The 25,144-nt window shown below is 45.2% G+C and overlaps 1 protein-coding gene across 3 annotated transcripts in view; it reads left to right on the top strand.

Annotated features, from left to right (window-relative positions):
• STXBP1 (syntaxin binding protein 1) overlaps positions 1 to 25,144 on the top strand; it is a 112,766-nt gene that overhangs the window by 46,185 nt on the left and 41,437 nt on the right. The gene's annotated exons all lie outside the window — the stretch shown is intronic.

Consider the following 25,144-nt stretch of genomic DNA (forward strand, 5'->3'; position numbering starts at 1 on the left):
CAAAAAAATATATATTCTACAACTGTAGTTGTGATCCCCTTTCTCATTCTATCCTGTTTGTATATTATTTTCATGGAAATACTTGCTGGAAACTTACTTATTTTACTTTCCTTTAAAAAAAAAAATCACTTTTTTTTTTTTTTTTTTTTTTTGGAGGCAGAGCCTCTCTCTGTCTCCCAGGCTAGAATGCAATGGCACGGTCTTGGCTCACTGCAACCTCTGCCTCCCAGGTTCAAGCGATTCTCCTGCCTCAGCCTCCCGAGCAGCTGGGACTATAGGCACGTGCCACGACACCCGGCTAATTTTTTGTATTTTTAGTAGAGATGGGGTTTCATCATGTTAGCCAGGATAGTCTCCATCTCCTGACCTCGTGATCCGCCTGCCTCAGCTTCCCAAAGTGCTGGGATTACAGACATTAGCCACCGTGCCCCACCAAAATCAGTTTCTTATATATTGTGTGTAGCTATTCTAATTTATTGAATAAAATGCTGGGATAATTTATTAATTTTTCTTTGTTTTCTACTAAAAGCATCTAAGGATATGAATTTTCATCTGAGTACAGCTTTGGTTGAATCTCACAGGTTTTTTTCCCCTGCTCCATAGTTTTTATTTTTATTTTTATTTATTTATTTTTCAGACAGAGTCTCTCTCTGTTGCCCAGGTTGGAGTGCAGTGGCATGATCTTAGCTCACTGCAAATCCATCTTCCGGGTTCAAGCGATTCTCTTGCCTCAGCCTCCCGAGTAGCTGGGATTGCAGGCATGCACCACCATGCCTGGCTAATTTTTATATTTTTAGTAGAGACGGGGTTTCACCATGTTGGTCAGGCTAGTCTCAAACTCCTGACCTCAAGTGATCCACCCACCTCGGTCTCCCAAAGTGCTGGGATTACAGGTGTGAGCCGCTGCGCTCAGTCCTGCTTCATAGTTTTTAATATCCAATATTTTTGCCATTTCTTTTTTTAAAAAATTATTATTTTGTTATTTTAGAGACAAGGTCTCAGTCTGTCACCCAGGCTGGAGTACAGTGGCATGACCCATAGCTCACTGCAGCCTCGACCTTCTGGGCTCAAGCCCCCTGAGTAGCTGGGACTATATTTGTGTGCCACCGTGCCTGGCTATTGCCATTTACTTCTAAATATAGTCCTTTGTTTTGAAGTGGATGTCACTCTCATAACTGGTGATAAGTAGTTTAAATTGTGGCAAAATTTCCCTAAGAGGTGGTTTGGGACTCAGGCATCATCATCAAATGTAAGAGAGCACGTATCTGCCTCTAGTATCCAAGAAGGGCTTATTGAACGTGCAGTGAAAGGTTTTCCCTCTGGCTTTTTTGGCGCACAGCACCTCTGAGACAAACAGGTGCTTGACAGCTAATGAAATATCTTTAGTGGAGTGGTCAGGCCAGATTTTATAGTTATCACTGGCAATGTAACAGCCATAAATTTTGAGCCCTAGTCCTGTGCTCGCCTGTACAGGAAGTGCTTTGGGAATCCCCAGTATGATCCTCTTTAATTGCCTCAATTAGTTGCTTCTCTGCGAGGCTGTTGCAAGAGCTAAAGTTAGAGTGAGGTGACTGAGACTCTGTTTTCCTTTCAGCAAGTATGAGGTTTACTTACCTTTTTCCATGTCTTTTTTCTTTTTTATTTGTTTTGGAGGGTGGGGTGGTGGTGGGAGATAGGGTCTGGCTCTGTCTCCCAGGCTGGAGTAGAGTGGCATGATCACAGCTCACTGCAGCTTTGATCTCCTGGGCTCAAGCGATTCTAGCTGGGACTACAGGTGTGTGCAACCACACCTGGCTGATTTTTTTATTTTCTGTAGAGAAAATACATGTTGTCCAGGCTGGTTTTGGACTCTTGGGCTCAAGCAGTCTACCCACCTCGGCTTCCCAAAGTGCTGAGATCACAGGCATGAGAGCCACCGTGCCTGACCTTTTTTGGTTTCTTTTTGTTTGTTTGTTTTTGTTTTTTTGTTTGTTTGTTTTTTTTTTTGAGATGGAGTCTCACTCTGTTGCTCAGGCTGGAGTGCAGTAGCATAACCTTGGCTCACTGCAGCCTCAACCTCCCAGGCTCAAGCCATGCTCCCACCTCAGCCTCCCAAGTAGTTGGGACTACAGGCATGCATCACCATGCCTGGTGGATTTTTCTTTTCTTTCTTTTTTTTTTTTTTTTTGTATTTTTGTATTTTTTGTATAGATGGGGTTTCACCATGTCACCCAGGATGGTCTTGAACTTCCAAGCTCAAGCAGCATTCCCACCTCAGCCTCTCAAAGTGCTGGGATTGTAGGCATGCGCCACAGTACCTGCCCTGATCTTTAACTTTTTTCTTTTCAACATCCACCCATCTCTATCTGTCACTTTATTTTATTTATTTATTTTTTTCTTGTGAGATAGAGTCTTGCTCTGTCACCCAGGCTGCAATGCAGTGGAGCAATCCTGGCTCACTGTAACCTCCGCCTTTGGGGTCGGGGTGCAAGTGATTTTCCTGCCTCAGCCTTCTGAGTAGCTGGGATTACAGGTGCCTGCCACCTAGTATCCAAAAAGGGCTTATTGAATGTGCAGTGAAACGCCTGGCTAATTTTCGTATTTTCAGTCACAACGGGATTTCACTATGTTGACCAGGCTGGTCTCAAACTCCTGATCTCATATGGTCCTCCCGCTTTGGCCTCCCAAAGTGCTGGGATTATAGGTGTTAGCCACCACACACAACCTCTACCTTTCACTGATGTCTACTAATTATTTAGTCTACGAGCAAACCTTATTGGAAGTGAATGAGATATTAAGTATTTATTACAGTAGGAAAACCTGTTTTATTCTTGGAAAGAAAAAAACTTAGAGGGAGATAAAGAGAAGTGGAGAAAAACAAACAAAATTAAAAAAAAAATCTTTGGAGCCTGGATGTGTGAATTCAAATTCATGCAGATTTGAATCTGAGTCTCCAGTAGCCACCCCTTATTTGGTGCCCTTCTGAGATGTTAGAGAACTCCAGGACCAAAAATTATAGTCTGTGTTCATTTCAGCATGGCTCAGCAGGGTCTGGGACCAAGTGTTTTCATTCATCCAACCAATGTTTGCGCTGTCTCTACGTACCAGGAGCTGTGCTGCGCGGGCAGCAGAGATAGTAGTGTGTAAGTAGACCGGGTCCTTGTGGGATTTAGACAGGCAGTGGTGACGCAGCAGGAATGTGCCCTGACAGGGCAATATAGGTAATGCTGAAGCATGTGGGAAGCCCCCAGGAAGGCCTGGGCATGAGCGGGGCAGAGTGAGACCTGCAGGATGAGGAATTAGCCAGGCAGGAGATGGGGTCTGTGGGGCCTGGGGGAGAGGAAGGTCTAAGCTTGGCAAGAAAATGAGAAAGGCTGTGGCTGGCTGGAGCTGTGGGGAGTGTGTGGAGAGCAGTCGGAGAGTTGCCAGGGCCTGCTTAGCCTTGGTAAGGTCGTTTGTCTCTCTATTCCAGCAGCTGTGGGAAGCTACTGAAGGTTTTGAGTTGGGGAGAGGCATGGTTAGAATTGAGTTCAAAATGCTGTCTGGTTGCTGTGTGGAGAGTGGGCGGGAGGCAGTGGGAGGGAAGAGGCTGTGGTGCTGGTCCTGGCTGGGGATGTGATGGCGAGGATGGTGATTTACGCCAGGGAAAGAGCAGCAGTGTTGGGAGGGGGACCCCAACTTGAAGGCATCTTAGGATGCAGAAGGGTCAGGTCATGGTGATGGCTGTGCAGGAAGAGGAGAGGAGGAGTCAGAAATGAATCCCAGTTTTCTGGCTCGGGCGGCCAGTTGGAAGGTCATGCTGTGCATTGAGAGATGAAAGGCGGAGAAGAAACAGGTTTGTGGGGGAAGATGAGGTTTTGTAGGCACAGGCTTCAGGTCCTGTGGACCACCTGCGGGGGATGCTAATGGGCAGCAGGCAGACATGCTTGAGATTGGCAGTCACCTGGTGCCAGAGTGTGGGCAGGTCAGATGCACAGGAGAGTGGGAGAAGAGGGCTGGGATCTCACCCCGTGGGACATTGGCATTTACAGGACAGGCCCAGGAAGAGCAGCCAGCAGGCCTGAGTGTCGGAGGGGAAGGGTGAGGCTCACAGCAGTGTCTATGATTTTGTGACTCATGGGACCCAACCTCAAACTGAGCCAGTGCAAGCTGAGCCAGCCACCAGGAGGCTCCAGTTTAGGAACAGCCCCCACTCTCTAGGCTGGGAGGCTTGGCCGCTGGAAACTTCTCAGGAGTTTGCCTGTCTGTCGTGTTGCCCCTGTGTTTTAGACAACACTTGCCTGTGTTAACTTCCTTGCTCAGGATTGTTTTAAGGAGGAAATGAGGAAATGGTTATAGTTAGTCGACGTGCAAAACTCTGAGCATTTGGACTTTATGCTGTGTTAAAATGGCATCAGATTGGCTGAGTGTGGTGGCTTATGCCTGTAATCCCAGCACATTGGGAGGCCGAGGTGGGTGGATCGCTTGAGCCCAGGAGTTCAAGACCAGCCTGAGCAATGTGGCGAGACCCTGTCTCTACCAAAAAATAAATAAATAAAAAAGTACGAAAACTAGCCAGACATGGTGGCACACGCCTGTAGTCCCAGCTACTCAGGAGGCTAAGCTGGGAGGATCACTTGAGCCAAGGAGGTCAAGGTTGCAGTGAGCCATGACACACCACTGCACTCCATCTTGGGGTACAGAGCAAGACCCTGTCTGCTGTGGTTTTGTTCTGTGTCCCCACCCAAATCTCATCTTGAATTGTAATCCCCCTAATCCCTACATGTCAAGGACAAGACCAGGTAGAGGTAATTGAATCATGGGGGCAGTTTCCCTCATACTATTCTCAGATAATGAATGAGTCCAAAGGTTTTATAAGCGTCTTGCATTTTTCCTGCTGGCACTTATTCTCTCTCCTGCTGCCCTGTGAAGAGGTGTCTTCTGCCACGATTGTAAGTTTCCTGAGGCCTCTCCAGCCATGCAGAACTGTGAGTCAATGAAACCTCTTTTCTTTGTCAGTTACCCAGTCTCAGGTATTTCTTCATAGCAGCATGAGAATGGACTCATACACCATTTCAAAAAAAAAGATGGCATCAAATTGTAGAATCTTGGCTCTGGAAAGGATCTTAGAAGAATCTAGTCCAGACCGTGACCCAGAGTAGGAAGTCAGATTGTGCTAGTCTATTAGCTTGATCACATTGGCCAATTTTTTTCTTCTCTGTGGCTGCTGGGGATACAGTATTATCTTCATGTTCCACACCAGTATAGAGTCACAATGGCAAGTATAAACCATGAAGAGTGTGTGGAGGCAGAAAGGCTGCCTACCCTATGCTTAGATGTGGCTCTGGACTCTAGTTGGTTCTAATCCAGTCGCAGTTGAGCCTCATGAGCCTCCTTTATGGCAGTAGGAACAAAGCTGCTTCATTTTGGCAGTGAAAGGAGGAAAAAGGAAGAACATTTAGGCTTAAACTGTTTTTGGAGCCCCCATAGTGGGTACGACAAGGTGAACCAAATCCCACTTATCTCTTCTGTCAGTTTCTTCTGAGCATTGGTGTGGCCAGGATAGCATTGGAGAGGAGCCCCCTGCCCAGTCTCTGGACACATTGGTATCGATGGTTCTAGTTGCTAAGGACTTGAGGAAAAAAAAACACTGGTGGTGAGCAAGAGTCACCCTCCGCTCTGGGAGAATTTCACACTACAGGCTTTAAACAATAGACTACAGTGAGGCAGAGCCCTTAAAAATCACTTAATCTGCAGACCTCCTTGTATTGGGGGTCAAAGTGCTGCTTCAGGATTTTAGGATGAGGCTATTATGTGACTACTCAGAATGTTTTTCAGTTTGCTTTCCCTTAGATAATCTTAGGGTGCATTACCCTGGGGGGTGACTCTGGCTCATTCCTCAATAATCACTAATTGACTAACAAGAAGATCCCTTAAAAAAAGTCACGAGGCCAGATGCGGTGGCTCACACCTGTAATCCCAGTGCTTTGGGAGGCCAAAGTGGGCTGATCATCTGAGGCCAGGAGTTCAAGACCAGCCTGGTCAACACGTTGAAACCCTGTCTCTACTAAAAATACAAAAAATTAGCTGGGTATGGTGGTGGGCACCTGTAATCCCAGCTACTCGGGAGGCTGAGGCATGAAAATAGCTTGAACCCAGGAGGCAGAGGTTGCAGTGAGCTGAAATCGCAACACTGCACTCCAGCCTGGGCAACAGAGTGAGACCCTGTCTCAATACAAAAACAAAAACAAACTGATTGGGAGCTCTCACCCTGTGGATGGGCCTGACCTGGGTGGGCTGTTTGTTGGGGAACTCCCGGTGTCAGCATATTTAGATTTTTCTTCTTGGTCTCTGATTCCCCAGAAAGGTCTTCTTTTGTCTGCTGTCTGGGAGATAAAGTTCTGGCTACCAGAATTCTGGGAACTGACTGGATGAGGTGGGCTGACAGTGGGTTCTCAACAAGCTTTATGCCCCTCTCATTCTTTTTTTTTTTTTTTTGGGACAGAGTCTTGCTCTGTTGCCCAGGCCAGAGCACAGTAGCATGATCTCAACTCACTGCAAGCTCCGCCTCCCAGGTTCACGCCATTCTCCTGCCTCAGCCTCCCGACTAGCTGGGACTACAGGCGCCCACCACCATGCCCGGCTAATTCTTTTGTATTTTTAGTAGAGACAGGGTTTCACTGTGTTAGCCAGGTTGGTCTCGGTCTCCTGACCTCGTGATCCGCCCGCCTAGGCCTCCCAAAGTGCTGGGATTACAGGCTTGAGCCACCACGCCCAGCCACCCCTCCTATTCTTTTAAATTCCAGAGGCAGCTGGTGCTGCCAGTTCCTGAAACTTTTGAGGATTCTGCTGTGTACATTTGATTGGTTTTCACTGCTCCCTACCACCAGATTAGGATTCCGCTTTCATGGGCCTACTAAGTCAGTTACAACGCATCTATTATAGAAAATAAGGCGACAGACTCAGAATGTAAAAACACAACTTTATCATTTGTAATAACTGCATTCCAGGAAGGAAGGAGGGGAGTAGCCACCAGCCAGAGACTGGGGACCACCACGCCCGAGTTTCTTTCTTTTTCGAGATGGAGTTTTGCTCTTGTTGCCCATGCTGGAGTGCAATGGTGCAGTCTTGGCTCACTGCAACCTCCGCCTCCCGGGTTCAAGCGATTCTCCTGCCTCAGCCTCATGAGTAGCTGGGATTACAGGCATAAGCCACCATGCATGGCTAATTTTTGTATTTTTAGTAGAGACGGGGTTTCTCCATGTTGGTCAGGCTAGTCTTGAACTCTCGACCTCAGGTGATCTGCCTGCCTTGGCCTCCCAAAGTGCTGGGATTACAGGCATGAGCCACTGCGCCCAGCCCTGAGTTTCTTAACACAGCAGAGCCTCTGGCTCTTTTGGCCACTTGTTTTTCTTTCTCACTGAGAGGAAATAGAGTCTCCTAAGAGAAAGAGTTTTGGAACACCACAAATCCAGGAATTTAATACTGAACTAGCCCTCAGCTCACTTTGAAGCAGGAAATCAGGTGAGGCTAAGGTCATGCCTTCTGACTGCATAAACCCTCCCGGACCCAGGAGACATCCTCACCTGCCCGGACCCCGGGAGGCATCCTGACCCTTGTGGACCCTGGGAGGCATCCTCACCCTCCTGGACCCCAGGAGGCATCCTCACCCTCCTGGACCCCGGGAGGCATCCTCACCGGAGCAATCTTTGGTATAGAACTTTTAACTAAATTACACAGTGTGGAGAGACAAGCTTCAGTCATTTCTCCACTACCCACTCAGTGCCTGGCGGTAGGCAGGCAGCACAGACCTTCATCCCCACGCACGAGGGGAATATTCAAATCATGCCTTAGGGGCACAGGGAAGGGAGTCAGAGACTGCCCCGCCTGTGATTTTGATACAAGTAGATGATCTGAGAGAACAGCCTCTGGTCTAGATGATTTCAGTGGAAAAGAAGAAGAAAGATCCATGTGGAAACTTTGTAAACGTTTTATGAGGGGAAAAGACAAGTGTAGCATATAGGTAAAGAAGACCAGCACAGAGAAAACCGTTTATCATTCTAACATAAAATGATCAACCAAGAGCTCAAATGTGATGTAATGTGAGATAACAGAATGAGGTGGAAAATGGGCTAGCAGGGGAATTCAAAAACAGCAAATCATGGCATTGCAGAATGAATAAACCAATTTTACACCGTAAGAAGCAGAATCTTCGCTATAAAATATGTAAATTGCTTGAGAAATCACGCAGCCTGCATATTCATGAGCATTAGTGCTCCCCGTGTTTCTTTTGGATTTTTCGCGTCTTCTCTTCCTGGAGCTCCACCTCCTTCCCGTGCTCGATCTTTGGCCCCAACCCCAAAAGGATGTTTTCTTTTCCTGGTATCTTACTGTAGCCATTTCCACAGGTTGGGGAAAGGAAGCCCTCTTAACACTGGCCCTTTGTGTGTGTGGATGGGTGGGTGGGGCATTTCCTGCCTTCTGGAAGCTTCCCTGGGGCTTTTGTCTTATGTGGGTTTGACATCAATAGCATGGCTGAATTGAGGGTTCCAGAGGGAGCATGAGCTTATGGCCTTGTCATGTTGTGTGGGACTAAACATTTCCTAATATCTCAGATCTGTAGACCTGAAGCAGCCTAAATCTTAGAGCAGAACAGATTGGGCTGGTCAGAATCTTGGACTTGAAAATAAGACAGAGCTGAACTTGGTGACATGCACCTGTAGTCCCAGCTACTCAGGAGGCTGAAGCAGGAGGATTGCTTGAGCCCAGGTATTTGAGGCCAGCCTGGGCAACATGGTGAGACTCATTTCAAAAAAGAAAAGAATAAGATGACTGTCACCACCATGGTCATGGATAAATCATGTGATCTCTCCTGGATTCGGTTTCTTTATAAGATAGACTGCATCAGAATTTCTCAGTCTTGGCACTATTGACATTTTGGGCCAGATGAGCTTGTGCCTTGTGGAATGTTTAGCAGCATTCCTGACCTCTACTTGTAGATTCCCATAGCATCCCCTAGTCGTGACAATAAAAAATGTATCCAGACAATGCTGACCTTCCCCTTGGGGGCGCAAAATCACTCCCTGTTGAGAACCGCTGGACTAGGTGATCTTTTTTTTTTTTTTTTTTTTTTTTTTTGAGATGGAGTTCTGCTCTTGTTGCCCAGGCAGGCTGGAGTGCAATGGCGTGACCTCAGCTCACTGCAACCTCCACCTCCCTGGTTCAAGCGATTCTTCTGCCTCAGCCTTCTGAGCAGCTGAGATTACAGGCAAATACCACCATGCCCGGCTAATTTTTTGTATTTTTAGTAGAGACAGGGTTTCGCCATGTTGGCCAGGCTGGTCTCGAACTCCTGACCTCAGGTGATCCACCCACCTCAGCCTCCCAAAGTGCTGCGATTACAGGCGTGAGCCACTGTGCCCGGCCCCACTGGACTAGGTGATCTTATGTCTCCTGTCTGCTGCTGGGTTTCCGGGATTGTATGAAACACTCCATTCTTTTCCTCTCTCTTTAGTTTTAGACTCATCTTTAAGTCCTTAGGGAACCTCCCATTCAAGCCAAGAGATGTGATTTGGAGCCATTTAATGCTGCATCTACCAATTTAAGATGCTAGCCACATCTTGGGTTCCTGCCAAGATCAAGATACATATTCTGGGTTTCTGCAGTTGAAGGAGGAATTCCTGCAGCCATCGCAGAGTCTGTAGTAGGAGCACAAGCTTTTTTCGGAGACACAGATGTGGCCGGGCGGGTGGCTCATGCCTGTAGTCCCAGTACTTTGGGAGGCCGAGGCGGATGGATCACCTGAGGTCAGGAGTTTGAGACCAGCATGACCAATATGGTGAAACCCTGTCTCTACTAAAGATACAGAAATTAGCTGGGCACGGTGGCAGGTGCCTGTAATCCCAGTTACTTGGGAGGCTGAGACAGGAGAATTGCTTGAACCTGGGAGGCGGAGGTTGCAGTGAGCCGAGATGGTGCTACTGCACTCCAGCCTGGGTGACAGAGCGAGACTCCGTCTCAAAACAAACAAACAAACAATAAAATAGACACAGATGCAGGTTGACAGGCCAAGTGGGCATTAACAGATGAGGACTGCTGCTGTTGGTAATGTATAAGGGCAATGTCTTTTCTTTCTTTTGTGTTTCTTTTTTTTTCCTGGTCAGCTGTAGTCATGTATCTTTTTTTTTTTGGAGATGAAGTCTCACTCTGTTGCCCAGGCTGGAGTGCAATCGCACGATCTCGGCTCACTGCAACCTCCACCTCCTGGGTTAAAGTGATTCTCCTGTCTCAGCCTCCCCATTAGCTAGGGCTACAGGCGTGCACCACCACACCCAGCTAATTTTTTGTATTTTTAGTAGAGATGGGGTTTCACCATGTTGGCCAGGCTGTTCTTGAACTCCTGACCTCAAGTGATCCGCCCGCTTTGGCCTCCCAAAGTGCTGGGATTACAGACGTGAGCCACCGTGCCTGGCCCAGGCTTCCCAAATAACTGAATGCTGGTATCACTGTGGTGTATAAAAATGGTCCTCATTTTCCAGTCCTTTCTTTTAAAAATGTCCTTATGTAGCAGAGCTTTATGTGGTGAGAGTAGTGTTTGCTCCCCTGGAAGGTTACTATTTCACAATTTTTGTCTTTCTTTGGTATTTTTGGTTCAAAATATCAACATAACTCAATAGTGTTGATGACAATAAGCTGTTGATTTTAAGAAGATGTGAATTATTGGATTTCCACTTTTGATTGATTTTTCCATTTGTGTGTATTTTGTAACTTCACAGCTCCTTTTATCCAAGGAACGTTGTTTCAGGCAACATAAGGAAGAGATAATTTCCCTTTAGAACTGAGGGGAGGTGACTGCTGCCTCTAACATATACCTAGGAACTCCTATTTTTCATCTCCACTAGCCCCGGTTTGAGATTTTTTTTGTTTTTGGAGATGGAGTTTCGCTCTTGTTGCCCAGGCTAGAGTGCAGTGGTGTGATCTCGCCTCACTGCAACCTCCGCAGTTCAGGTGATTCTCCCGGGTTCAGGTGAACCTGAACCTGAACTTCTCCCGCAGTTCAGGTGAACCTCCCAGGTTCAGGTGATTCTCCTGCCTCAGCCTCCCAAGTAGCTGGGATTACAGGCATGAGCTACCATGCCTGGCTAATTTTGTATTTTTTTAGTAGAAACGGGGTTTTACCATATTGGTCAGGCTGGTCTCAAGCTCCTGACCTCAGGTGATCTACCCACCTCGGCCTCCTAAAGTGCAGGGATTACAGGTGTGAGCCACTGCGCCTGGCTGAAATTATTTTTATTTATTTATTTATTTATTTATTTTTGAGACAGAGTTTCACTCTTGTTACCCAGGCTGTAGTGCAATGGCATGATCTCGGCTCACCGCAACCTCCACCTCCCGGGTTCAAGTGATTCTCCTACCTCAGCCTCCCGAGTAGCTGGGATTACAGGCACCCACCACCACGCTCAGCTAATTTTTTGTATTTTTAGTACAGATGGGGTTTCTCCATGTTGGTCAGGCTGGTCTTGAACTCCCGACCTTAGGTGATCCACCCGCCTCCACCTCCCAGAGTGCTGGGATTACAGGCGTGAGCCACCGCGCCCGGCCATGGCTGAGATTTTTTTTACTAATCACTTTGAAGGTTCATGAGTCTTTGCTTAGAGATTTTCTGGCTGCTTCACTTTTTGGCTCCAAACCTTATAAAACAGGGATATAAAATAAAAAATGGGAGTCTCTCTTGAAAGAGAAAGTAAATAGTCATTTCTGTAACCCTACCCAGTATCTTTATGGACCTGAGGTTAGGATTTGGTTTCTCGGATACTAGGCATTTATCATCAGGCACTCTCTCGGATATTGGCAGTAACCCAGGTTTTGTATGTTACAGCGTTGGACATTTGAGTCTTATGCAATCTTTGGGTGTGCTCAGTAGGCCGATGTAATCAAATCATTGTTAACCCATCTCTACACGTTTTAAAGCCTGTGACAACTCCAAACAATTAGCCCTCACCCTTTTTTCTCACTACCCATTACCCAAAAATCAAACCTAAATAGAGATGTTCTCAGATTATAACCAGGCTAATTAGCTGTCATTCAACAGTTACAGGGAGTGATACCCAGTGCTTTCCCTGTGGCTGACAATTTGAGATCTCTATTTTGGTCTCTCCCACTTCCCACAAATACAATTTAGATATAAAATTATAGTAAATTATTCTAGATAACTAATAGTTGATAGAGTTACTGTCTTCAAATGAAGGCACTATGGAACAGTTTTATATTAAGCATAACTGCATTTGTTTTGTTTTTGTTTTTAAACATTTTTTCTAGAGACAGGGTCTTGCTTTGTTGCCCAGGCTGGTCTCTAACTCCTGGCTTCAAGCGATCCCACTTTGGCCTCCTAAAGTGTTGGGATTACAGCCATTGTGCCCAGCCAGTTTTTTGAGTTTGAATTTTAATTTTTTATCTAAAATTCTCTAATGATTTTAGAAACAGCTTTATTGGGATGTAATTCACATACCATACCATTCACCCATTTAAAGTGTATAATTCAATGGCTTTTAGTCTATTCATAGAACAGTGTGTCCATCATCACAATCAATTTTAGAACATTTTCAATTACCCCAGAAGGAAACTCCATATTCCTTATATGTAACCCCTAAACCCCCCATCTCTCCTGCTCTAGGCAACTACTAATCTCCTTTCAATTTGTATGGCTGTACCTGTTCTGGACATTGCATCTAAATGGCATTACGCAATATGTGGTCCTTTATGACTGCCTTCCTTTTTTTGAGACGGAGTCTCGCTCTATCGCCCAGGCTGGACTGCAGTGGTGCAATCTCAGCTCACTGCAAGCTCCACCTCTCGGGTTCACACCATTCTCCTACCTCAGCCTCCTGAGTAGCTGGGACTACAGGCGCCCGCCACCACGCCTGGCTACTTTTTGTATTTTTAGTGGAGATGGGGTTTCACTGCGTTAGCCAGGATGGTCTCGATGTCCTGACCTCATGATCCGCCCACCTTGGCCTCCCAAAGTGCTGGTATTACAGGCGTGAGCCACCGCGCACAGCCATGACTGCCTTCATTTACTTAGTGTGTTTTAAAGGTTCTTTGGTCTTACAACATTTATTGTACTTCACTCCTTTTTAATGACTGAATAATACTCCATTGTGTGGATATACTGCACTTACCCATTCACCCGTCAGTGGGTGTTTGAGTTGTTTCCACTTTTTGGTTATTATGAATAATGCTGCTAGAAACATTCATGTACAAGTCTTTGTGTAGACATACGTTATTTATTTATTTTTAAAATTTATTTATTATTATTTTTTGAGACAGGGTCTCACTCTGTTGCCCAGGCTGGAGTGCAGTGGCACTATGTCAGCTCATTGCAACCTCTGCCCTCCAGGTTCAAGCAATTCTCTTGCCTCAGGCTCCCGAGTAGCTGGGATTACAGGTGCCTGCCACCATGCCTGGCTAATGTTTGTATTTTAAGTAGAGACAGGGTTTCACCATGTTGGCCAGGCCGATCTTGAACTCTTGATCTTAGGTGACCCACCTGCCTCAGCCTCCCAGAGTGATGGGATTACAGGCATGAGCCACCACGCCCAGCCAACATACGTTTTAATGTCTTTAGGATATATACCTAGGAATGGAGTTGCTGGATCTCTATGTTTGGTTATTTGAGGAGCTGCCAGCCTGTTTTCCACATCAGCTGTACCATTTTACATTCTCACCAGCAGTGCATGACGGTCCAGTGCCTTTTTATCTTACTGCGCTTAAGGTGTAATTCCTTCTTTCTCAGACTGGACTGTAAATTCTTTGAGGTAAATACATTGATTTATATGTTGCTTGTATCCTCTATTGCCTTCAAGTGGTTATGTGCATTTTATTGTGCAATTGCTAGATACTTTGTTTCTCTGAGCCTCAGTGTTTTACTTTGTAAAATGAGGGTGCTATAATTCTTGACCTCTGAGGGCTACTGGGAGCTTTAAATGAGATGATATATGTAAAACATGAGGAACTCTCTCACATGTAGTCAACCTTCAATATGTTTCAGATATTGCTATTATTATGGGCATTTTTTTTGTTATTGAGAGTAAATTAACGATTGAGTTTTTTCTTTATTTTGAGGAGTCTTGCTTTGTTGCCCAGATTGGAGTGCAGTGGTGCAATCTTGGCTTGCTGCAACCTCCGCCTCCCAAGTTCAAGCAATTTTCCTGCCTCAGCCTCCCTAGTAGCTGGGATTACAGGCACCTGCCACCAAACCCAGCTAATTTTTGTATTTTTAGTAGATACAGGGTTTCACCATGTTGGCCAGGATGGTCTCAAGCTCCTGGCCTCAAGTGACCTGCCCGCCTCAGTCTCCCAAAGTACTGGGATTACAGATGTGAGCCACTGTGCCCAGCTGACTTTTTCTTTTTTTTCTTTTTTCTTTCTTTTTTCTTTTTTTTTTTTTTTTTTTTTTGAGACGGAGTCTCACTCTGTCATCCAGGCTGGAGTGCAGTGGCACGACCTTGGCTCACTGCAACCTCCGCCTCCCGGGTTCAAGTGATTCTCCTGCCTCAGCCTCCCGAGTAGCTGGGACTACAGGCTCACACCACCATGCCTGGCTAATTTTTGTATTTTTAGTAAAGGGTTTCACCATGCTGGCCAGGCTGGTCTTGAACTCCAGACCTTGTGATCTGCCCGCCTCGGCCTCCCAAAGTGCTGGGATTACAGGCGTGAGCCACCGTGCCCGCCAAGTTTTTTCTTTAATAAGAGCTTTGAAAAATTTTGGCTAAGGTTGTAATATCTCAATCAGACACTGGTTAAAAAATTAGCAGTAGGGGAATTATCAGATGGTGGACCTTCTTCCAAGCCCCCAGCAAGTTCATTAAACTGTTAAATTTCCTTTGAGCACTGATCACTCTCCGAGGCGATGGTGTTTATTTCTTTGTGTTTATAGGCAGTCTCTCCCTTCCACACCAGAGTGTAGGCATTTTGTTTAGCTTGCTCATCATGGTCTTTCTGATGCCTAGAAGGATGTCTGCCACATAGCAGGTGTTCAATAAATATTGTGGAATAGATGAGAAAAAATGTATGCAGAGAAAAAATTAGAAGACAGGAGACATACTACAAACCCCATGGAGGAACGATAAATCACTAGATTCTTCCTTATTAGGAAGGTAAAAATATTATTTAAAATAGGTGATAATAGGGCCAGTGATAGCCAACAGGGTTAAGTACTGTTGTAAACACTAAGCTAAGTGCTGTACAGGCAGTCACTTATTTAATCCTCACGATACCCCTATGAGACATTTGCGGTCCTTCCCATTTTACAGATGGAGAAACTGTGACACACAGAGATTTAATAACTTGCCCAAAGGCACAGCTAATGAGTGGAGAAGCAGGGATTTGAACTTTAACCATCTGGCTCCAAAACCCATTTGAATCCCTTTGCTTTACTCTATCAAGGTGATCATAGCAATGTAGCACAACAAAGGACAGCTGGGTTCAGTGTCAGAGTCTAGCCCATGCTAGCGCCAGAGAGACGACATGTGCAGTGGGAAGAACATGCGGACAGAGGTCCAGAGAATAGCTTCTGCTCATGCTAGAGTGACCAGTTAGTGGCTTACCCACTCCAGATGGCTGTCTTCTGCAGGGAGTATCTCAATCCCCAAATTGAGACCTGAGACCTGGGACCTGGAACCTGGCCTTAGCTGATCTCTGAGGTTCTTTCCAATATTAAAGTTTTCAAGCCCCAAAGAAGAATAGCTGAAAATTACTTCGCCTCCCCAGGCTACAAGGTGACATAGATCAAAAAATTTTATTAGCCTCGTGTGTTAGTGTTTATGTTTACAATAAAGTCCTCACTAATTTCATTGGAATAAATCAGCAGGTCTCCAAGTAGAGACTGTCTTATGAATACATTTAAGGAGATTTGTGCAAATTATTGTATGTTCATACTATGGAATGCTATGTAGTTTGAAAGCATGTGGTAGGTCTGTGTGAAATGATACAAGAGAAAGTCTATAATATATTGAGTAGAAAATGTAATTGCAGAACAATGTGTATATGTGTAATATCCCAACCAAAGAGCTGTGTACATGTGCATACCTCCCCACACCTGGGTGTATGTGCCCAGGAAAGGATCTGTAAGGGCACACCTGAAACTGTTAGTGGCTGTTTTCCCTGCAAGAGTAGGGGGAAGGAGGGAAATTTCACCCTGTATTTATATAATCTATTGTTTGATTTTTTTTTACAAGAATGTGCTACTTTTTTATTATTAAGAACTACATAGGCTGGGGGTGGTGGCACATGCCTGTAATTCCAGCTACTCGGGATGCTGAGGCAGGAGAGTCGCTTGAACTGGGGAGGCAGAGGTTGCTGTGAGCCAAGATCATGCCATTGCGCTCCAGCCTGGGCAACAAGAGTGAAACTCCGTCTCAAAAAAAAAAAGAACTACGTAAAGGCAAAAAGTTAAAGTGGTTTATAATTAGGTTACCAATAGTGTGTGTATAAATGATATTTCCAAGAAAGGAACCTTGAGAGTACTTGGAAGGCTTGTTTTCAAGTATTTGTACCATTTCCTGCAATCTTGTTGAACATTAACTTATTCCACCTGGGAAAATGCAGTTGTTTATCAAGGAGACCCTTCAGCCCCACACGAGACATTCAGAGAAACTTGGTTGCTGTCTTTGCTGTCAGGAAAGAGGACGACTACCTAGACATGTTGCTCCAGAGCAGAATTTCCAGCAGTAGATTGAACCTTCGGAGGCCGAGTCCCAGCCCAGTGTAAACTGGTAAAGAGTGAGCCCTCTTCCTACAATCTGGTTATTGCTGCTGTGTAAAAAGTCCTCTTGATTTTTATGTATTTATTTCTTATCTGCTGCCTTACTAAATGTTTTAATGTTGCTAATCATTTTGATTTCTGCAGATATATATCATTATTACTAATATTGTAACTCATTTTATTTTCTAATCTGACTGAATTTTTGGATACATGTTAAATAATAACAATTTTAAAATACAGACCTGTGTGCCCTGTTGTGACTAAAATGCCTTTGACTTTCTATCGGCCTCTGCTTGTGCTTCAGATTAACTGACAGATAGCCAGGGGCCACTCTCTGCCCTCTCAGAAGGGGACGGGGGTCCTTATGTTCAACTTTATATTTTCTTTCTTTCTTTTTTTTTTTAGTTTGAGACAGGGTCTCACTCTTGCCCAGGCTAGAGTGGTACAGCAGCGTCATCTTAGCTCACTGTAGTCTGTGCCTTTCAGGCTCAAAGGGATCCTCCTGCCTCAGCCTCCTGAGTAGCTGGGACTACAGGCGCGAGCTACCACACCCAGCTAATTTTTGTATTTTTTCTAGAGACGGGTTTTTGCCATGTTGCCCAGGCCAAACTTTATATTTTCATTTAGGATTCGTATACATTGGTGCTATAGTGCCATTATTCCAAAAATGTATTCATATATTTACCGCAGGTCAGAGAAGTTTTGAAATTTTTGGTGAAATATCCATGTAGTTTGCTATCTGAATATCTTTATGATTATTTAAAAACTATTTTAAACATTTGTTTCCTTTTTTTTTTTTTTTCTTGAGGCAGAGTCTCACTCTGCTGCCCAGGCTGGAGTGCAGTGGCATGATCTTGGCTCACTGCAAACTCCGCCTCCCAGGTTCAAGCAATTCTCCTGCCTCAGCCTCCCAAGTAGCTGGGATTACAGGCACCCACCACCATGCCTGGCTAATTTTTGTATTTTTGGTAAAGATGGGGTTTCACCATGTTGGCCAGGCTGGTCTCAAACTTCTGACCTCAAGTGATCCACCCACCTCAGCCTCCCAAAGTGCTGGGATTACAGGCATGAGCCACTGTGCCCGGCCACATTTGTTTCCTTTTAAGAGGATTTTTACATGATGTTAAAAATCTTGATTGGTAGAAGTTATATTTCATAATTTTCTTCTTCCTTTGTATGAATAATATGCTTTTATAGTGATGTCACAAGAGGTGCCTTTTGCAGAGTGCCTCATACGTGTCACTGGACTAAGTAAGCATTTTATCTCATTAATCTTCACAACAGGCTATTAGAGTATTATAATTTTAATTTTGCAGATGAGAAAACTGAAACTTAAAATGTTTTAAACTTGGCAAGGCACGGTAGCTTGGTAGCTCACGCCTGTAATCCCAGCACTTTGGGAGGCTGAGGCAGGTAGATCACCTGAGGTTAGGAGTTCGAAGGCAGCCTGGCCAACATGGTGAAACCCTGTCTCTACAAAAAACACAAAAATTAGTTGGGCGTGATGGCGTGTGCCTGTAGTCCCAGCTACTAGGGAGGCTGAGGCAGGAGAATCACTTGAACCCGGGAGATGGAGGTTGCAGTGAGTCAAGATCTCGCCATTGCACTCCAGCCTGGGCGATAGAGGGAGACTTCTTCTCAAAAAAAAAAAGTCCCAAGGTCACACAGCCAGCAAATGCCTGAACCTGGATGTCAGCCCTGGTCTAACTTTAGCACTTCCTTGGGCATTTTTGGGGGTGATTTCTGCTTGAGCAGCCAGCATTACCCCCTCAGACCCCTGGAGTTCAGTCAAGAGGATGCCTTTTAGAAGAACGTCTACTGTTGAGTCAGAATAACTCTGGAAATTCCCTGTACTCTGGATTGGTAAAAAGAGGCAGGGAGTTGTGGGCTGAGGTTGGACTCTTAGTTCCCTCAGCAGCATGAAGGCAACTTCTCCCAACCTGGGGAAAGTGGATCCTGGTGCCTCTGTCCTGGGCAGTGTGGTGCTCTGGGGCTACTGTGTGGAATCTTGGAATCGCCTGTGGTGTTGACTTTGGTTGCACTTCTCCTAAGCTTCTGGCTCATCTAATATTAGTCACGCTACTTCAGGTGTTTGCATGTGCCCTGGGCTCAGGGCATCGGGCATCTGGCATATGTCACTGTGGAGGGCAGTTGTGAGTCCCTCCTGGGCTGTGAGGGTGGGGCTTCATAGGGAGCTGCAAGCCTTGAGCAGTCCCTGTAGCGATCCCTGGAGCCTGTGTTTTGGGACTCCAGTTGAAATATTAGGTGCATTTGAAGATGTCCCAGATCATCTTAGACCACCGGCCATTTTTCTCAGGACATGGCAGAGATTTGCCAAGGTTGGGAGTCACCCAGGACCTAGGGATGTGGTTGAGAAGGAACCTGCTTTCTTACTCATTTGGCCATGAGGGAAGCAGAGTCCACCAGGGTCTTCAGTATTATGGAGGAATTGAAGCTGCCCCGGTCTTTTAAACACATCTCCGTAGACTAGCTGGGTGGTGGAGCAGGCATTTGGCTGTAGATACACATGGTTTGGTATGCGGAAGTAAGACCTCCTGGCTGGACCCACTTCAGAAGGCTTCATTGTTTCTCTCCACATGAAGAGGACTTAGGAAGGAGGTGAAATGAGATTGCCAGGGATTGTGAGGAGGTAGCCCAAGCTACTTGATTCTTAATGCTAAACTGAGCTCTAATCCTTGTTTCCTTTTCGGTATTGGATTAGAAAAATGTAGGGCAGGATTAGAATTGGCTGTTAACAATACCCAGGACAAACATATGCCCTGAGAACTTTGGAAAGGAAATAACTTCCTAGGAATGGTGGCAGCTGCAGTGGTAATTTATATGTGTCTTTTAACACTTGTAGTACTTGGTTTTATCTTTTGATTATATCTCTGCCTTTCCCTATCAAAAGGCAACTTAAGTGTAATTTTTTTTCAGTGAATCTGTATTAATTTTTAGTGGCAAGAAAATATATTCATCCTCAATAATATAATACATTCAAATAAAGAGTGAACTATACTGTTTTCTGCTGTCATTGTGGCAAAGATTAAAATAAGTAAACCTCAAGATATTTTATCAGTTAGTATGTTAATTTGGAGAGCCACATAGTACTGGTGAGGGTGGGAGACATAATTTTGGAAAGTAATTCAGCAGAGTTTATCAGGACCCCAGAACATTTAGATGTTTTACCAATTTATTCCATACTCAGAAAGCTACCCTAACGGAATAATTTGTGCTAAGAAAAGCCCTGGCCGCAAAGATGGTCACTGACACATTATTTTGAGAGCATTTTTCTTATGCAGAAAGCTTGGGACAACATTGGAAGGCACAAATTGGCAAGTAAAGGTTAATTATAACTTTATTGCACAAGAATAAGCTTTTGGTATGAGTTTTTCTAATTTTCCTATGCATATCTGCTTTAAAAATAGTTATAGCATGCTTTTTTCACCCTTAGCCATATATTTTGAGCATTTTCTTCCTCGTTTGTACTCATATACGAAAACTCTAACCTTAGTTGAAACCAGCCTTCCTTTCTTGCACTGGACAGCCGAACATTATTGGGAAAAAACATTACTAAGCTGCCTGGTTTAACTTTAAATTCACAGTCATGACCGTCAAATTAGTCCTTAGTACTGTCTGTAAATGCTAAAACATTTCCACAGTAAATTGACTTTCCCAGTCTTTGGGAAGATATATGATACCTTCTTTCTTCAAAGCTTCCATATATAACACCCCTTCCCCACTCTTAGCCAATGACTTCATCTCCAACAAGGAAACCCCTCACCTCTGCCACTGTGTCTCCAAGCCCATCTGTGGCTTTCCTGTCCTTCGCACAGGATGCCTCCTGTCCCAGGTCAAGCTTTCCTCTTGTATCTCAGCTCCAACTCCTCCCTCTTCCTCAGGGACCTCAGTCTTTAATTGCTCCATCCTCTCTCCTGCATCGTCACTCTCCCCTTCCCTTTTGACTTATTGCCAGCGTCACTAAAAATGCTATAATCTTTCACATGTTTAAAAACAAACAAATCCTACCCTTGCATCCATGTCTTTATCTACCCTGTTAGTTTTCATGCCTTTTCTCTGCTACCTTTTAAAGCAAAACTCCTTTTTTTTTTTTGTCGCCCAGGCTGGAGTGCAGTGGCACGATCTCGGCTCACTGCAAACTCCACCTCCCAGGTTCAGGCGATTCTCCTGCCTCAGCCTCCTGAGTAGTTGGGATTACAGGCACGCGGCACCACACCCGGCTAATTTTTGTTTTTTGTTTTTTGGTTTTTTTTTTTGAGACAGAGTCTTGCTCTGTCACCAGGCTGGAGTGCAGTGGCGAGAATTGGCTTACTGCAACCTCCGCCTCCCGGGTTCAAGTGATTCTGCCGCCTCAGCCTCCCGAGTAGCTGGGACTACAGGCCCGCCACCTAATTTTTGTATTTTTGGTAGAGACAGGGTTTCACCATGTTGGTCAGGCTGGTCTCGAACTCCTGACCTCATGATCCACCCGCCTTGGCCTCCCAAAGTGCTGGGATTATAGGTGTGAGCCACCACGCCCGGCCAAAGCAAAACTTCTTAAGAGTTGTTGTCTGTCTTGTCTTCCTCCTCTCCCATTTTAGTCTGGCTTCATTCTTATTATTTCACTGAAATGCTCGTCAAGGTCCACAAAGACCATGTCCATCCATCTCACTGCTCCTGTCAGAGTCATTTTCTGCAGCCTTCCCTCCTGCCTCTATTTGATAAGTCCCCAGTGTTTCACTCCAGCTGAGGCTGTGCTTCCAAGCCCAAGAGCTAACTCTAGCTACCTATTCAGCGTTTTCCCTTGAATGTGTCTTAGCCATCTCAATCTTAAAACAACTAAAATAGAACTCCTGATGTTCTCCTACAGACCAGTTCTCCTTCCTCTGAAACTCTCTGAATGCCTCTACATCAATTTCTTGGCTTAAACCAAAAATCTGGGAGTTAGTTATGTTTCTTTTCTTTTCTGCCACATCCAGTGTATCAGCTAGCCCTGTTGGTTTTGCCTCCATAGTGTATATCAAATCTGCCCACTTCTCACCATCTCCTCTGCCACTGTCATGCCTGGACTGTTGGAAAGGCCTCCTGACTCCACCCCCTGCTTCCATTCTTGCCCCCTCCTTCTTGTCTCTCTGTAGCACATCAGATTACATCCTTACCTTCCATGGCTTTCCAATGCCTTTCAGATAAAATCGTACTCCTTATCAAAGACCACGAGGCTCTGTATGATCCGGCCTCCAACCTCAGCGTATATCATCTTCAGTTCCCAGAAAATGTCAATCTCATTTTCCTTTTTCCACAAGACTTTGTACTGTTCCTTCTCCTTTTCCTAGTTCTTGGCTGACTTCTTCCTCGTCAGGTCCAACTTGCTTAGAGTGGCCTTGCCTGACCCCCTATTTAAGTAGGCTGCCCACACCCTTTTTAAAAATCGTAGCACCTTATTTATTTAATTCGGAGCACTTATGGGAAGATGCAATTGCTCTTTTCAGTTAGTGGCTGCCTCCTTCCCTAGAGCAGCAGCTCCACAGGAGCTGAGCAGCATAGTATCTTGTTCATTTGCAGGGTTTAGCACAATGGCTGGCAAGCAGTGGTTACTCAACAAATGCTTATTGAGTGAAAGCCTGAAAGAATGAGTACATATTTTCCCATATTATTATTTCCAATGGGTTCATAGTATTTCGTTGTACAAATGTAACCTAATTAAGTTAACCACTGCCCTATTATGGATATATTGGTTTCTAGTTTTTCCCTATACTGAAACATGCGAAGTAATCTAAATGGCTATTGGGAATATTGTTGACCATGAACAATTATTCAGGCCTTAAAATCCTAGAAAGTGTCTTTATTAAAATGGGTGAATTGAGTACATTAAGTGAAAAAAGCATAATATAAAATTATATATCTACAGCATGATTTTTTTTTTTTTTGAGTCAGAGTCTCCCTCTGTCACCCAGGCTGGAGTACAGTGGCATGATCTTGGGTTACTGCAACTTTACCTCTCACTCAAGCAGTCCCACTACCTCAGCCTCCTGAGTAGCTAGGACTACAGGTGTATGCCACCATGACTGGCTAATTTTTGTGTTTTTTGTAGAGATGGGGTTTCACCATGTTGTCCAACCTGGTCTCGAACTCCTGGGCTCAAGTGATTTGCCTGCCTTGGCCTCCCAAAGTGCTGGGATTACAGGCATGAGCCACCGCACGTGGCCAACATGATCTTAACTATGTAAAAGTGCATAGAAAAAGCTAGTATGAAATAAAACTAAAATGTTAATTATGCATTTCAAGTTGACATGATTACAGATAATTTTTCTTTTAGATTTTTTTTTTTTTTTTTGAGACGAAGTCTCACTCTGTCATCCAGGCTGGAGTGCAGTGGCTAGATCTCGGCTCACTGCAACCTCTGCCTCCTGGGTACGAGCGATTCTCGTGCCTCAGCCTCCTGAGTATCTGGGATTACAGGTGCGCATCACCACATCTGGCTAATTTTTTTGTATTTTTATTTGAGATAGGGTTTCACCATGTTGGCCAGGCTGGTCTCGAACTCCTGACCTTAAGTGATCCGCCCCCATCAGCCTCCCAAAGTGCTGGGATTACAGGCGTGAGCCACCGTGCCCGGCCTGATTGTTTTGTTTTGTTTTGTTTTTATCTTTTTTATTTATTTATTTATTTTTTAATTTTTTTTGAGACGGAGTCTTTGTCGCCCAGGCTGGAGTGCAGTGGCACGATCTCAGCTCACTGCAAGCTCCGCCTCCCGGGTTCACGCCATTCTCCTGCCTCAGCCTCCTGAGTAGCTGAGACTACAGGCACCTGCCACCACGCCCAGCTAATTTTTTGTATTTTTAGTAGAGACGGGGTTTCACCGCGTTAACCAGGATGGTCTTGATCTCCTGACCTCGTGATCCACCCGCCTCGGCCTCCCAAAGTGCTGGGATTACAGGCGTGAGCCACCGCGCCCGGCCGTTACCTTTTTTATTTTAAGACAGAATCTTGCTCTGTCACCAGGCTGGAGTGCAGTGGCACGATCTTGGCTTATTGCAACCTCCGACTCCCTGGTTCAAGTGACTCTCCTGCCTCACCCTCCCAAGTAGCTGGGATTACAGGCATGCACCACCATGCCCAACTAATTTTTGTATTTTTAGTAGAGACGGGGTTTCACCATGTTGGCCAGGATGGTCTCGATCTCCTGACCTCGTGATTCACGCACCTCGGCCTCCCAAAGTGCTGGGATTACAGGCATGAGCCACCGTGCCTGGCCTGATTGTTTTTTAAGCACATGAGTAATACATTGAATTTTTTCTTTTCTTTTTTTTTGAGATGGAGTCTGGCTCTGGGTCTGTCACCCAGGCTGGAGTGCAGTGGTGTAATCTTGGCTCACTGCAACCTTCACCTCCTGGGTTCAAGCAATTCTCCTGCCTCAGCCTCCTGAGTAGATGGTATTACAGGTGCACACCACCATGCCCAACTAATTTTTGTATTTTTATTAGAGATGAGGTTTCACCATATTGGTAAGGCTGGTCTCTAACTCCTGACCTCAGGTGATCCACCCGCCTCGTCCCCCCAGAGTGCTGGGATTACAGGTGTGAGCCACTGTGCCTGGCCAGAATTTTTCCTTTATACTTTTCTGTGTTTTCCAAGTTTACTGCTGTGTGTGTGTGTGTGTGTGTGTGTGTGTGTGTGTGTGTATGTGATTACTGTGATTCAGTGATTACTGAAGATAGTCAAAAGCAGATTTAGGAACCATCGAGCCCTAGAGAATTGTCTAACTGTCTGACCCATACGTGCTGACAACAGCTCTTGCCCTTCAAGTTGCTCCAGGTGTGTGTTACTCAGGTTTACAGAGTAGCAAGAGTGGACTTTCCTATGGAGCCTCCACAGCTGGTCAGGTGTGTGTGTGTGTGTGTGTGTGTGTGTGTGTGTGTGTGTGTGTGTGTGTGTGTGTGGTGTTCTAGGTAACGGGGCTCATTAAAATGGTGATTTGGGGATAAGAGTGCCCTGGAGATGTGCTCAGGGTTTTGAACATTTCACAACTGCTCCTCACATCTGTTTTTAGAGCTTGAGGAGGGCTCATGTGGCCTGAGGCATTGTCACAGCCTTTACCCACTTAACTTTAGGCAGTGGTTCTCAAATCTGAGCCCTTTTGGGGGTTCATGAAGTCAAAACTATCTTCATACTAAGACCAAGATGTGGTTTGCCTCTTCATTCTCATTCTCTCACGGGGCACAGCGAAGTTTCCCAGATGTTATATGTTTCAGGACATACTGGCTGCAGAAGCAGATGGGAGAAGCCAGAAGTAGACAGGAGAATGTCTATGAGGCCAGACATTAAGGAGGGTTGCAGAAATGTAAAACAATGCCAGCTGTCTCCCTAAAAATGTTTTATTATGACAAATATATTTATTTTTCATTAAAATGCAATTAATGTAAC

Source organism: Gorilla gorilla, chromosome 13 (genome assembly GCF_029281585.2).
Source record: "Gorilla gorilla gorilla isolate KB3781 chromosome 13, NHGRI_mGorGor1-v2.1_pri, whole genome shotgun sequence".
In the NCBI taxonomy this organism is placed as follows: domain Eukaryota; kingdom Metazoa; phylum Chordata; class Mammalia; order Primates; family Hominidae; genus Gorilla; species Gorilla gorilla.